This window comes from Lepidochelys kempii, chromosome 1 (assembly GCF_965140285.1).
Source record: "Lepidochelys kempii isolate rLepKem1 chromosome 1, rLepKem1.hap1, whole genome shotgun sequence".
NCBI classification, from domain to species: domain Eukaryota; kingdom Metazoa; phylum Chordata; order Testudines; family Cheloniidae; genus Lepidochelys; species Lepidochelys kempii.
In genome coordinates this window covers 195183856-195197835 of record NC_136380.1, presented here as the reverse complement: position 1 = coordinate 195197835, position 13980 = coordinate 195183856, and positions in this window count along the sequence as shown.

The following is a 13980-nucleotide window of genomic DNA, read 5'->3' as shown; positions in this document are numbered from 1 at the left end:
GTGCCTTGAGTGCAGGGGACTGAACTAGATGACTATTGAGATCCCTTCCAGTCCTACACTTCTAATGCTATGACTGTGTTTTCCATAAACTCTGAATTACGTGCTGCTTGGTGTGGATTTGCAAGTACTATGTTCTCTGACTACCACTATGCATTCTGCAATATTTCTGGGGAACTAATAAAGACCATTTCATTCTCCAAAAATAGAACTTTGAGTGGGAGGAAAAAAACACACGGACGATGTTGTATAAATTTATAACAGAACTTAATGGGGTGAAAAATTAAAATTAGAAAGAAAGTAAGCATTTATGTCCATTTGAGTGCACAGATAATTGTTGTGGCTTTATATACTCTGACCTGTGAGAACGATGGTTGGTGTATGTGAAGCTGAGGATTTCCTTGCTGTCGTCCAGAGTGGAGTAATGGGGATACTGATGCCACATGGTATGGTATGTTAGAGGGGTGCAGGAAGAGATGACCATGGAGTTCTCCAAGGACTATGACAAGTGGAGGTCAACCAAGGTCTGTAGCATTTGGATCTTCTGCCTGAGAAGATCCATTATGTCCTGGAGTATTTCTCTCTCCTTGTGTTGCTGGGACTCCTGGGTCTTTTTTCTTGTCCTTGGTCTTTCTCCAAGCTGATGGTCATATTGGCCCTCCAGTGGTCTGATTATTCAGGTCTGAGGCAGCATGGCTTGCAGGATCTCACAGACATGTCTTCCCTCGTCCTCTTCTTTCTCCTCCTCCTCAGGGTCAGGCGTTCTGTGGGTGTGGTGGTGGCACCCCTAAAGGCTAGCATGCCAAAAGCTGCTGATAAAAACAGACAGATGTACCATTGGACTTACAGTCACAAAGGAAAGGGAAAGATAGGTTTCAAAACTCCCTTTCCTTATTTCCATAAACACTTTAAATAAGAAACGCTTATTGACACTTCAGCTTTGGAGAGCTATGGCACAGCACTGCTCTCCAGCCCTGGTCATCAGAGAAGAAGCAAGGGGGACATCTAGGGTCATGTGCTCTCCCCACCCCCAGATTTGCTGTGCTTGGCTTGTACAAAGCATGCTCACATGGACTGAACATGCCCAGTAACACTGCTGAAGCTGACTGCCCCCACTATAGCTGGCACAGGTCATATTTGCTGGTCATGATGAGTATGGTCCACTAGGGATGAGAGGGGGAAGAATTTTCTTTTGAACAAAGCTATAAAATTAGGGTCTATATTCCATGGATATGAGCATTGGGGAATGTCACTGAATATTAGCATTAATTTCTGCAGGTGGTGATGATTTATCTGATAGCTCACTTCTGAGGGTCACAAAAGGCACAAAACCCACTGCTGTTACTGACATCCCAGTACTACCTGGGCCTATATGTCGCTATTCTGTTTACTGCCATGGTGCCAGCCAAACTCATCACAGAATGGCATGGGAAAAGTGTCTTGCCGTGGAGGAAGAAATAAGGCAGTCATCCCTTGAAACCTTCAGGAGAAGATTGCAGAGTATGAAAGTTTCATCAAGATTCACAGATTAAAAGGGACATCCCTCTCATGTTCCTGTACATGATATGGATTGTCTACAGAGCTGGCTTATAAACACCAGATGTGTTGATCATAAGATCCTTTAATGCTCTGCCTGGTATGGCTGAGGTCCATTACACACAGTGAACAGTATAATATAGTTTAGCATTCCATTACATCTCCCCCGTAAATTCCACATTCCTGCTATTTACAATATTACACTATCACACTGTCTTTCAAGTTTAGTACTTATCAATCTGTTACGTGTCTCTGAATCATACTGGTTTTCTAATTACATGACCCAACATGTAACAGCTTGGTCATCTGACTGTCCGTTAGTTGCAATGACTGGTGTCATAAATATAAAGGGAAGGGTAAACACCTTTAAATCCCTCCTGGCCAGAGGAAAACCCCTTTCACCTGGAAAGGGTTAAGAAGCTAGGATAACCTCGCTGGCACCTGACCAAAATGACCAATGAGGAGACAAGATACTTTCAAAGCTGGGGAGGGGGGGGAGAGAAACAAAGGTTCTCTCTGTCTGTGTGTTGCTTTTGCCGGGACCACAGCAGGAATGCAGGTCAGAATTCCTGTAAAGGGCTAATAAGCAATCTAGTTAGATATGCGTTAGATTCTGTTTTGTTTAAATGGCTGATAAAAGAAGTTGTGCTGAATGGAATGTATATTCCTGGTTTTTGTGTCTTTTTGTAACTTAAGGTTTTGCCTAGAGGGATTCTCTATGTTTTGAATCTGATTACCCTGTAAGGTATTTACCATCCTGATTTTACAGAGCTGATTCTTTTTCTTTTTCTTCAATTAAAATTCTTCTTTTAAGAACCTGATTGCTTTTTCATTGTTCTTAAGATCCAAGGGTTTGGGTCTGTGTTCACCTATGCAAATTGGGTGAGGATTTTTATCAAGCCTTCCCCAAGAAAGGGGATGTAGGTTTTGGGAGGATTTTTTTGAGGGGGGGAAAGACGTTTCCAAGCGGGCTCTTTCCCTGTTATATATTTGTTAGACGCTTGGTGGTGGTAGCAATAAAGTCCAAGGGCAAAAGGTAAAATAGTTTGTACCTTGGGGAAGTTTTAACCTAAGCTGGTAAAAATAAGCTTAGAGGGTTTTTCATGCAGGTCCCCACATCTGTACCCTACAGTTCAGAGTGGGGAAGGAACCTTGACAACTGGTGGGGTCAGCTGGAATCTTTGAGTCACTGTCGTCACCTTATTTTACATCCGTCAACTGTAGAGTTTGCTCTGTTGATTGTTCTTCCTAAAGAATGAACTGTAGATGTCGACAGTTTCTGTTGAGCTCTCCACTGTCAGTCTCAGCACCCAAATCATGTGAGATTGAATTATTTTTCTTCATAACAGCTGGAGTTGTCCGTCCTTCTCCATCCAATTTGACATGAACGTGGTCACCAGTTCTAGACTTGGCAGTTCTCTAACTGAATGTCTGTTGTAAAAATGTTCATAAGCTCTTTTAGCCTTTTTATCCTATTTGGCTACTCTCTTCATGTCTGGCCACCATGGAAATAGGTTTTTTTTCCAAAGATGGACAGTAGTTCTGAGTTGTCTTCCCATGAGAAGTTGTGCTGGACTGTATCCAGTAGCCGCCATTGGTGTTGATCTGTAACCCAGAAGAGCAGGAGTAGGATTTCGTGGTTGTCTGTACAGCTCTCTCTGTCTCTTCATTTGCTTGTGAGTAATGTGGAATGACTTAAATTTTGCTGCAGTGAATTGTGGTCTGTTGTGTGTCCCTAGTTCTTCTGGAATACCGAAGTGAACAAAAGTGCACTTCAGTTTCTTGAGAAATTTTTGAAAGCATAATCTCCCAAAGGGTGTGATAAACATAGTCTGTTTAGCACTTCCTTTGACTAAAGGAGTTTTCCAGAATCTGCTTGAGGCATCCAGGCTTTCATGTGGAACTGCAGCTGATCTCTGTTGGATGCAGGCACATGCATACACTGTGCAAACTTGTAGATATCCATGTTTTTACAGTGAGTCCATAGCTGTGCCTGCAGATTTACTTCTTCCCATAGGCCCAATATTTTGTCTACTCCGGACAGGAGCACATCTAGTGTGTGGAGCTGGCGTGTTCAGTTAAGCAGTTGCACACAACAAGGGTGAACTGCTAGGTGTGCTTGCCAAGGTGGGTAATCAAGAAAAGGCATTTCAAAAACATGTGTGGGGTTTTAAGGGGTGGGGTTGCTTCCAGTCTCTGTGACCCCTGGGCAGTGATGTTTAAAATTGTCACCAGAGTGGTCACTGTCTCAGGGAATGGGGATAAATGGCTCTAGTTTTGTCCCATCTCTAATTTAATGCAACTTTCCTCTAAAGGGTCAATACTTTGGGGATGAAAAAAGAGATGAATCATGGCTACATCCCTTCTGCCTGCCTGAAAGTTTGAAATGGAAACAAAAGAAAGCTGATGAACAAGGAAGATATACACCACCAAGCTGTATTTGTGTGACTGTGGACTTCCAGTACATATAGAAGATCTTTTGCTTCTGTTTGATCAGTGGGTTTCTTTTCTCCCTTTCATGAATAGAGGTCTTTTTTGGTTTGTTTTTTTAAAATATTATGAATGATATAATACAGAAATCAGAGTTAAATATTTAATAATACTTCGGATTGTTCCACGTAAGGATCTCAAAGCACTGTATAAACATGAGTTGTCTGATCCTGAACCCATCAGAGTCAATGGGAATTTTCCCAGGGGTGCAAAATCAGGCCCTCAGTCTCTCAAACTGTCTTGAGAACTAAAGTAGCATTACACCTGTTTTTACTCATGTGTAAACTGAGGCAAAGAGAAGGTAAAGGATTGGGATCCAACTCCCATTAAAGTCAATCTTTGTACTGAATTTACTGATAGTTGCATCAGGCTATAAATGACTTGTCTGTGGCAAAGATGTGGACAGGTTACTCAGGCAGGCATAGTATCTCTGTGCTCTAACCACTCAAAAAACAAACCAAAACATTAAAAGCATCCTTTGTTTTAACTGAATCCTTGTCTGCAGCTGGATTATTAAATGATTCCATGCCCTTGGTTTTATATATCAATAACACACCATTTAAAATCTGAGGAGATGGAAGAGAAATAATTATTTTTATGTCTCATTTATATACTCTGTTGTTACAAATGTAAGATTTAGGGGCAAAATCTGCTCTTTGTTACTCAGGTGTAAACCAGGAGTTAATCCATTGAGATTGATGGATTTCATTCTGGATTTGTACCATGGTATCAGAGCAAAATTTGTCTCAAAGTAGAAAATAAAATCCAATAATTTTATCTAAATGGATACGATACAATGCTCAGCATCTTATTAGCAGTTTAATGATGTGCCGAAGGTTTGGAATAAAGGCTAAACTGTTATTAGTGACTCCCATTTGGCTGTAATGTGGTAGCATTAAAATTATTTTGGTCCCCATGCCTTTTTATCTGCATATATTTTATAAAGGACATTATTTAGTGAGAAGGATAATGTAGTGTTTGCTTTTGACAGTCAAAGTGCGCCACGTTTTTGATTCCAGCTCTCAGTTCCAATGAACTGCTGGAGGCAATACACATATAAGATGGAAAATATCTCCTTCAAAAAGATTCAGAAATTATTTTGATACATCTGCGCTTCCTCACTTGCCTTGACAGTTTTATTTCATCCTAGTGCCACTGGCTACTGTTGTCTTTGATTCTGTCTCTCTATGCTTAATTCATTGTACTGCAGCAAAATATTTAAAAACAAATCCAAACTGTGTAACATTTTCCTAAGGAAGGAGACAAATCAAGAAGCAAAGGTGGTGTGTTTAGTGGCAGCTGCAACTCGGTGGCTATAGGGCTTTGGTTTTGGGTTCCTGGTGGGTTCAGTCCGTGTGATAATTCAGATTTAAGCATCAGAAGTTCTGGGAGATGGTGACACAAAAGCCTCAAAGAAAGATACTCTGACATAAGGTTAAGCAGATTAGGCAGTGAGCGGGTATATACTCAGCAGAAGAAAAATAGCAAGATACTCCAGGACTACACATGTGATGGGTATTCGATCTCTGGCACCAGAGCTGCAGAGTGGCTTTTGATGAATCCAGGTACTTGTTCAGAGCTCTTCTCACTGATCACACACCACACACCCATTGTCCAGCACATGCATGATAGAGTTGGAAGTGATGAGTGAATGGTTCAGAGCTGCCAGATTGTCTCTGTCCCTTAAAACAGTCATGAATAGGTGTAATGGTAGGGTGCGGGGATGAGTGAAGATGGAAAACAGCATTTCAACTATTAGCAGCAGTAGAAGAGGTCAGGTTCAGTATATCTACAGTTACTACTGGGATCCCTTTCCAAATAAATAAAGTACTTGAAACCTTATTGGTCAGAAGATAAACCCTGTTTAGCCTCCCTTCTAGTGGCAAGAAGGAAAAGGTGGAGATGAGAGCTTGACAGGTGAAACACTTACAAAAACAGTGGTGCCTTTTAAAAACCAGGGGCGGCAGAATGGGGGGAGGAGCAGTGGGGGCTAGTGCGCTCACACTGTAAATATTGTGGGGGCTGATATATGTTTCTACTCCCACAGTGTTTTCTACCCCCACAATATCTTGTGGAGATGACAGCAGGACCTAGAGGAGGGACTGGAGTGGCTGCCATGGCAACAGGATCGGGCTGGCTGCTAGGGAGCAGGTTGGAACAACTCTCCTCTTCCCATCTTCTTTCGCTTGGTTGGCTGTGGCGGCCATGCTGGCCAGGGCTGGCATGCAGGGACCACGCAGGGGTGGCACAGTGTATGCCCCCCAGCCAGCCAGGAGAGGCAGCCACTCATGTGACTCCCCAGCCCAGTCCCACCTTCTAGCCACCGTGGGTCCTGGCAGAGATGCCTGGCCCCGGGGGTGGGGGTGGGTGGAGGGGGGGCAGGAGCATGCAAGCTAGCTACCAGGGTGGGGGAGGGGGCACTGGTGCACAGGCAGCTACTGGGAGTTGGGGGAGGGGAGAGCACAGGGCTCCTCCAACCATAGAGGAAATGCCATAAGAATGGCCATAGGAACTGCTGGGATGCCCTTTCCCAGCCTGGAACTGGCTTTCCCCACACCGAGTCTCAGTAGTTCCCCTCATTGCCCCTCCTAAGCTCCCCCCCTTCACTGTGGACTTCTGCCCCCCAGTATCCATTAACAACTATGTCTCTGTGTGGAGGTAGCAGCCATTTTGTGCCTGTTGTAGTGGTGATACGCACCTGGTGCTTGTATTATGGAGATGTTGCTGTACTCGTGTCGCTGCTTTCTGAAACTATGCCATTTAGATTGAAAGTTTACAGCTGCTCTTTGTGTCTGGGAAAACTTGGCAGGCAGGAAACTAGAAATGCCATTGTAGTACAAAAAGATATGTTTTTGTTTTCTGTGCAGTGGAGCTTTTAATGTAAGACATATGCCTGCTTCTGCTCGGGTAGTGAAGGGATTCAAGATGAAGGATTTTTGACATATGTACTCAGCTTGATCTCTGTCAAATGGAGATTTTATGTCTTCTTTTCCTTAATCTGAAATAAAAGTGAAATTATATTTTTCTCTTTGTGCATGGCCAGAAAACCAGGAAAAAGGAGAGATATTTTACTGAATAAAATCACAGACAGTCACAAAATAATCATGCTGCAAGGTCCTGTCATTTTGATGTTTGTACTATGGCAATGATTGCGTCAATGTGTGATGACAAATCATGTTACCTCTTTGTGCTTCGGTTTCCCCATCTAAATAGAGAGAATAAAAACACTTACTGTACCTGCCTCACAGGAGTGGGAGAAGGGTTGGTATCAGAGCTGAAAATTAATTGGGACTAGATTGTGCAATCCTCCCTCACACTGATGAGCAGTTACTGAACACTAGTCCCAAAGAAGTCACTGAGTGTATGCACTCACCAGTAGTCCTCAATGTTTTATAAATCATTTTGGCCATGAAGAGTACTGTGAAGTGGCAAGTACTGTAATTAGTAAACACTACATCAAACAATGGCCCTGTCGGTGCACCTGTCAATTTTGTTATTGCAGCAATCTCTGGATTGGCTCCAGTGCATTGGTTGCACAGTTCTCAACCAGGGCCAGATCTAGGCACCAGCAAAGCAAGCACGTGCGTGAGGCGGCACATTTCAAGGGGCAGCATTCTGGCCAGCCCTGTTCTCAACACAAAAGGATGCCTATAAAGGCTCTTCAAAATGAGCATAGTTTTTAATTGTAGGTAGTGGTGGGTGAGTTCCTTTTTATTGGAGTTCTATAAAAAAAAAAAAAAACAGCTTAGAATTTTAAAGCCAACTGATCCTGTTACAGGGAATTCAGCAAAAGGAGGCTGCCTTCATCACTGCATAGTAGAGGGACTATTTAGCTTCTAGACTGGTAGTAAGATAGTCTCAGCATCACATTTAGTTCTTGTTAATGTTTTTGAACCCAAAAGGTTCAAAAAAGACCTAGATAAATTCATGGAGGCTAGGTCCATCAATGGCTATTAGCCAGGATGGGCAGGGATGATTTCCCTAGCCTCTGCTTGCCAGAAGCTGGGAATGGCTGACAGGGGATGGATCACTTGGTGATTATCTGTTCTGTTTATTCCCTTTGGAGCAGCTGGCATTGGCCACTGTCGAAAGACTGGATACTGGGCTAGATAGACCTTTGTTCTGACCAGTATGGCTGTTCTGATGTTCTTATGCTGCTACTTCTGATGCCTGAAAACACCCAAATTTCTCTTATTAAGATACTCTCTTGCCTCAAATCCTGGCATCTAAAGAGCCAATCAACCTTATTAAACCTGAGGAAATACTGATGCATAAGTTGAAGAAATACTGCTGGTTACTGTCTTGTAGCAGAGTATGTAAACGGAACATTTCAGAGATGATATATAGTAAGTTTGGAGCATATAATTCTTGTCTGTAACTAACATCAGCACAAAGGATCTCCAGATAAGCACTCAGACTTTTTCTATTAGGGAAAGTCTGTCATGATTTCAAGAACATTTTATTACACTATCGCACCAAGTGTGTTCTGTACATGATGGCAGCACTGACTGTACAGAAATCGTTTGTGCACTGCTTTAAAGTGTGTTTCAGTTACTTCTGCATTATCGATGGAATAGGGGGTAGTGCTATCCTTTATCCTCGTGCAGAAATAAACTACTGGAAGGATGCTTTGAGAGCATCAACAAATAGCTGCAGCATAAACCCATATCATTCTCCTCCTCCTGCCTCACCAGGCCAGCCAAGGCAGAAGGAGTGACACCCATTTTTTTTTTTTTAAATCTTGGTCTATTATTAATATATATGCCTGTAATACACCATAGATATATGTATATGGTAAATTGCCAATTAAGGACATTTCAAATGGTTGTCTCTATGTAAATAAACACAGAACCTATGATGACATTTTTACATTCACTTTTCAGATTAGAAGGGCACTGTCACTAGTGAGTGAGGCCTTTAGAGGCTGCTCAGGACCAGTCCCCACCCATGCCTGAATTTCCCCCGATCATGTGACACGGAATAGTCATGTGACAGCGGGACTAGAAAGTGTTCCCTTCTTCTCATCGTAAGAGAGACCCAAGGCAAACCATTTTCTTCTGTTGGCTAAAGAAAGAAAGGAGCCTGGAAAGGGACTGTGAGCAGAATATTGGAAAGGGGCCACAGAAAGACCAGCAGCATTGTCCCAGGGAAAGACAGTGATACGCAGAAGCAGGAAATGGCACTGTCTATAATGGATCAGGACACTTGGAGTCAGGTGTGGACTGACATGGGACTGGAGTTTGGAATCTAGGGGGTGCCTGCTCTCCTCTGTGGTGCCATCTAGAGCAGGGATGTGGAATTCCTGCAACAAGAGGAAGGACTGAAAATGAAGCTGTGGCCCAATGTGAATAAACATAGGCTTGATTCTTGATGTAAGGGGAGAAGGAAATCCCTGCAAAGAAGTGAAAGTGTGTTGTGTCTTGTTTTGTACTCTGTTCGACCTGGAAGGGCAGGATTCCTGAAGTGAAACTGAGGCATGGTGAGGAAAGTAAGACTCTGTTGTTTCTAGATTCCTGAGCTGGAAGGTGCACCCTGATAGTCACTTTAGCTAATTGTTTCCCTTAGAAGCTTATAAAGACTCACTATTTCTTGCTCTCCCAAATCCGTCAGTACACATATAGCTGTATCATGGGCTAAAGAAGGCAATGAGACTGGCAGATGTGAATAATCTGGAGGGAGAAATATTTTACTTTAATTAATTTTCTTGTCTGCCAGTCTGGCCCAATGCAAATTTTCTGAGCATTGTATTTATTCAAAACTGAATCACTGTCTGGGATAGTTTGATAATTGCTTTTATATGTTCTGCTATATGTGTTAATTTTTTTTAAAAGCTATTCAGTCTCTAACTTCTTTACCAGTAGGTCACAGCTTTAGGATCAACCCACTTTAGCACAAATCTAAAGTATCAGGCCTTAGCCTCAAGCTGAAGCGTGATTGTTTTATTTCTTGTGCTCCCTCTGGCAGTTCTATTTATATTGACCTGATTGAATCATCACAAGAAGGGGTGAAAAAATTGCTAGAAAGAGTAGCGATGGAAGCAGAGAAGTTAGATCTAAAGATATCACAGAAAAAGACAAAGACCATGATAACATCTAAATCTGTTGAAAAGGAGAAGATATCTCTACCCAAATCTGAGGTGGTATTAGAGTGCACTTCAAATACTTGGGTAGCATGACAACAAAAAACGCTAAACATCACTTAGAGATCTGACGTAGAATTGGACTCGCAACTACCACTGTAGCCACTCTCAGCCACATATGGAGAAGCAAATGTATGATCATTAAGTATAAACTGAAATTGCTGCAGTCTCATCTTCAACATCTTGCTAAATGCATGTGAAGCACGGACATTAAAGAAACAATTCAATGCTTTTGAATTGAAATATTACAGGTGATTGCTGCATGTTAGTTATACCTGTTCCATATGACTAAGGAGGAGGTAAAGTGTCTGAAGATACAGCATAACGGGAGTGATATCTGATATGATCAAGATGATAAGAGGAATAAAACTTGAATTTGTGGGACAAGTAGGTCGTATGAGTGGAGGACAATTGCTAAAGCAAATTTTGACAGGGCTGGTGCCAGGTGCCAGGGAGCACCCATGGCGAGTGTGGTTTGATGATGTGGATGACTGGATAGGATGCTGTATGGCACACTTCTCACGGCTATGTGACGATCATGAAATGTGAAGAAAGATAACTTGTCAGTAACTCCTATGTGGTATGTTTACTGTTCATTGTGATGTGAATCTATGAGGCTTTGCACTATGGGCGGATGTATGTATATAATGTGACTAGAGGGAGCATGTACCCCCTCTGCACCATCTCCAAAATTAGATTAACGATTTTTTAGCTCAAAGGGTGATGTGTAGTTTAAATATGGTTTGCAAAGTGCTTTGAGATTCACCGATGAAAGACTCTGTAGACGTTCTAAAGGTCTTTTTTTTTTTTTACTTTTCTGTGATGGAAAGACTGCTTACTCATGATGGAGGAGAAAAGACATACTGTTATTGTTAGATATAGGGCACTACATGGTTTCTTTTTTGTTTCATTGGTTTAGACTTCATATGGCGCTATAACGGGGCGCATGCCATGCCCCTCCAGTTCGGTCCTTCTCCCCCTCTTCTCAGAGACACTTCAGGCTGGTATAACACCCGTGTTCTTTATTTGTGATCAAGTCCCCACCACCAGTTTCCAACTATATACAAGCTTTTTACAACAGCTTGGCCTACCACAGATGAGCAGACTCCCCACTCCCTCTGAGTCAAGTCTTGTCTCGTCCGACTCCTACCCCTTTGTTCTCACTTCCTCCCAGCCTCATAGTTCCTGCTAACGAGACTGGCAGGTGTGGTCAGTTACCAGGCAAGCATCAGGCTATCTACCCAGCCCCAATCCAATCCCCTTGATTGGGGCTGGAGTGGTAGGAGCTGATTAAGGCCTCTCTAGCAGTACCCTGCCACAGGTGCTTAATAATGTGTAGCAGATGTGAAGGAAACATTGACTATCCTAGTCATTTCTCAGAAGAAAAACTCTAGCCATTTTCCTTTGCCCAGTTGTCTGAAAGTTTAAAAGGTCAAAAGCTCATCTCATTATGAGTAAACTGAAAATGAAATAATGCATTTGAACATAAAGTTGGAAATGAAGGACTCTTCTGAGTTGGTATTTGCAGATGTCTTGCTTGCTGAAAAATAACGTGGGCCCTGGTCTTGCAATGAACTCCAAACAGCTGGGTCCCTGTGTTTGTGAGGAGTTTTTACAGGGTTGTGACCACAGTTTGAATCAATGGCAGCGTGGGAACTGTTCTAAAGAGGGGAAATCTCCACTCTATTCCCAGGGGAATTCTGTGCCAAAAAATTTAAAAATTCTGAGCACAATATTTTAAAATTCTGCAAATTTTTGCATATTTAATTTGTCAAAATAGTGCAATATAATCACTCTGGTTTCAATTATTTCTGTAATTTATTTAAACTACATTACAATGGATGGAGAATGGGAGGAGGGAACATTGGAGGAAATACCCAACCCCCCTTGCCTAATAATAATCTAGCTAGATTTGATTCTTTATTTCTAGTTATTAGTCAACAGATATATGCAGCCTCATGCTCAGTGTTACATCGTAGGCAAGTGAGGGTGGGGGAATCAAACTCACAATTTATACTGGCTACTAACCATCTCCAGAAAGGTCAGTAGCAAACAGTTCATGGAGCACATTGTAATAGTAAATTTTTTCAGTCCAAAAATTTAGACCAGTTCTAATCTCTAAAGCACCATAAGCATTTATAAGGCCATACTATCCTTTATACCGTTCTGGAAATGTAAGGAGCCTTAAAACGTTCACACCTATTTTTTACTCCTGTGGGATTTCACATAGACAATGGGAACAATTCACTAAGCAGACAGGCCGCTACATTCTGCTCTGACTGAAGGGACAGAGCCTGCCCCACACCTACCTCCTCAGAAACACCCCAAAGCCCTGCCCCTCCACACCCAGTGTGCTGCAATACCAAGTGAGAGGAACAGAGCGTCTCTATCTCTCTCTCACACACATGCATGACTTCCACCCTGTAGCGGTGATTTACGTCTCTACTGGCTGCTCCCGGTGCCCAAACCAACCTGCCTGTGTTGCTGGGGAGGGGCGCAGGACTGCTTTTGTGCCTTCCTTTGCTTCCTCATCAGAAGTCACTTTTCTGTGGAGAAGCAAAGAAATCTGGGGGATGGGGGACATGAAATCTGCACATTTGCAGTGATGCAGAATTCCCCCAAGAGTAACTCTCAAGTAACTCCCTCGGATAGACAGTCAGAGAAATGCGAATCGGCTTCTAATCTATCTCCTCTTAGCCAGACGGAGAGTTTTCACAGCATCGTATTTTTAAAAATGGTAGAAGAGAAATAAAAAGTTGGTATGTGTTGAAAAAATGGGCAAAGATCCAGAAGGAAGTCGCACAAATATAAAAAAGTACAGTATGTTTATATTGTGGGTCAGATTCTTGTCTGGTGTAAACTGATAAATCACCACTGAAGTAAATGGAGCTGTACCAATTTACACTAGCTGTGAATCCCACCCTATAAAATGAGGCTCATTAGTTAGGAGTAGAATATAGTGTCATTTACTGCTTGCAATGAAAACAAATTTGTAGCCCAGGAAATTCTTGTCTGTGAAAGCAGTCAAATGCAAACAAATTCAACCTGTTCTGACATATTAGGATGAAGCTGAGCAGCTGGAATGATGAAAGGAAAATAAAGACTGTTTATAAAAGGTGTATACACAGTGGGAGAACTTAAGCAGTGAAATGCTGCTTAGATCTTTCTGGCTTCCAGATTTTGCACACAGGAATTTTAAAAGAATTGGCCAAGGAGCTCTCTGAACCATTCATAGTCACTTTTAACAAACAGAATTATGCTTCTGTCTGCCGCTTTAATCTAGCAGACAGAAGCATAATGAGATCCAATGGCTACAAGATGAAACTAGCCAATTTCAGCCTAGAAATAAAGCTCATGTAATTGAAACTGAGGGTAATTAACTTTTGGAACAATTTAACAACGGACATGATGGATTCTTTGTCACTTGTAGTCTTCAGATGATAGAATCATAGAATCATAGAATATCAGGGTTGGAAGGGACCTCAGGAGGTCATCTAGTCCAACCCCCTGCTCAAAAGCAGGACCCATACCCAATTAAATCATCCCAGCCAGGGCTTTGTCAAGCCTGGGATGATGACTGAGTATCTTTCTAAAATAGAGATGCTCTAGCTCAACCAGAAGTTATGAGCTTGGTGCAAGAATCACTTGGCTTGTGTTGTACAGGAGGAAAGACTAGATGATCACAATGGGCCTTAAAATCTATGACTATTTATTTGGAATTTGTTATTCAAACTTTGTGATTTGGTTACCAAAGTCACTTGGTATTGTTTCTACTCTCTGATTGCATAACCACCACGTTTATAGATTCTAGCACAAAT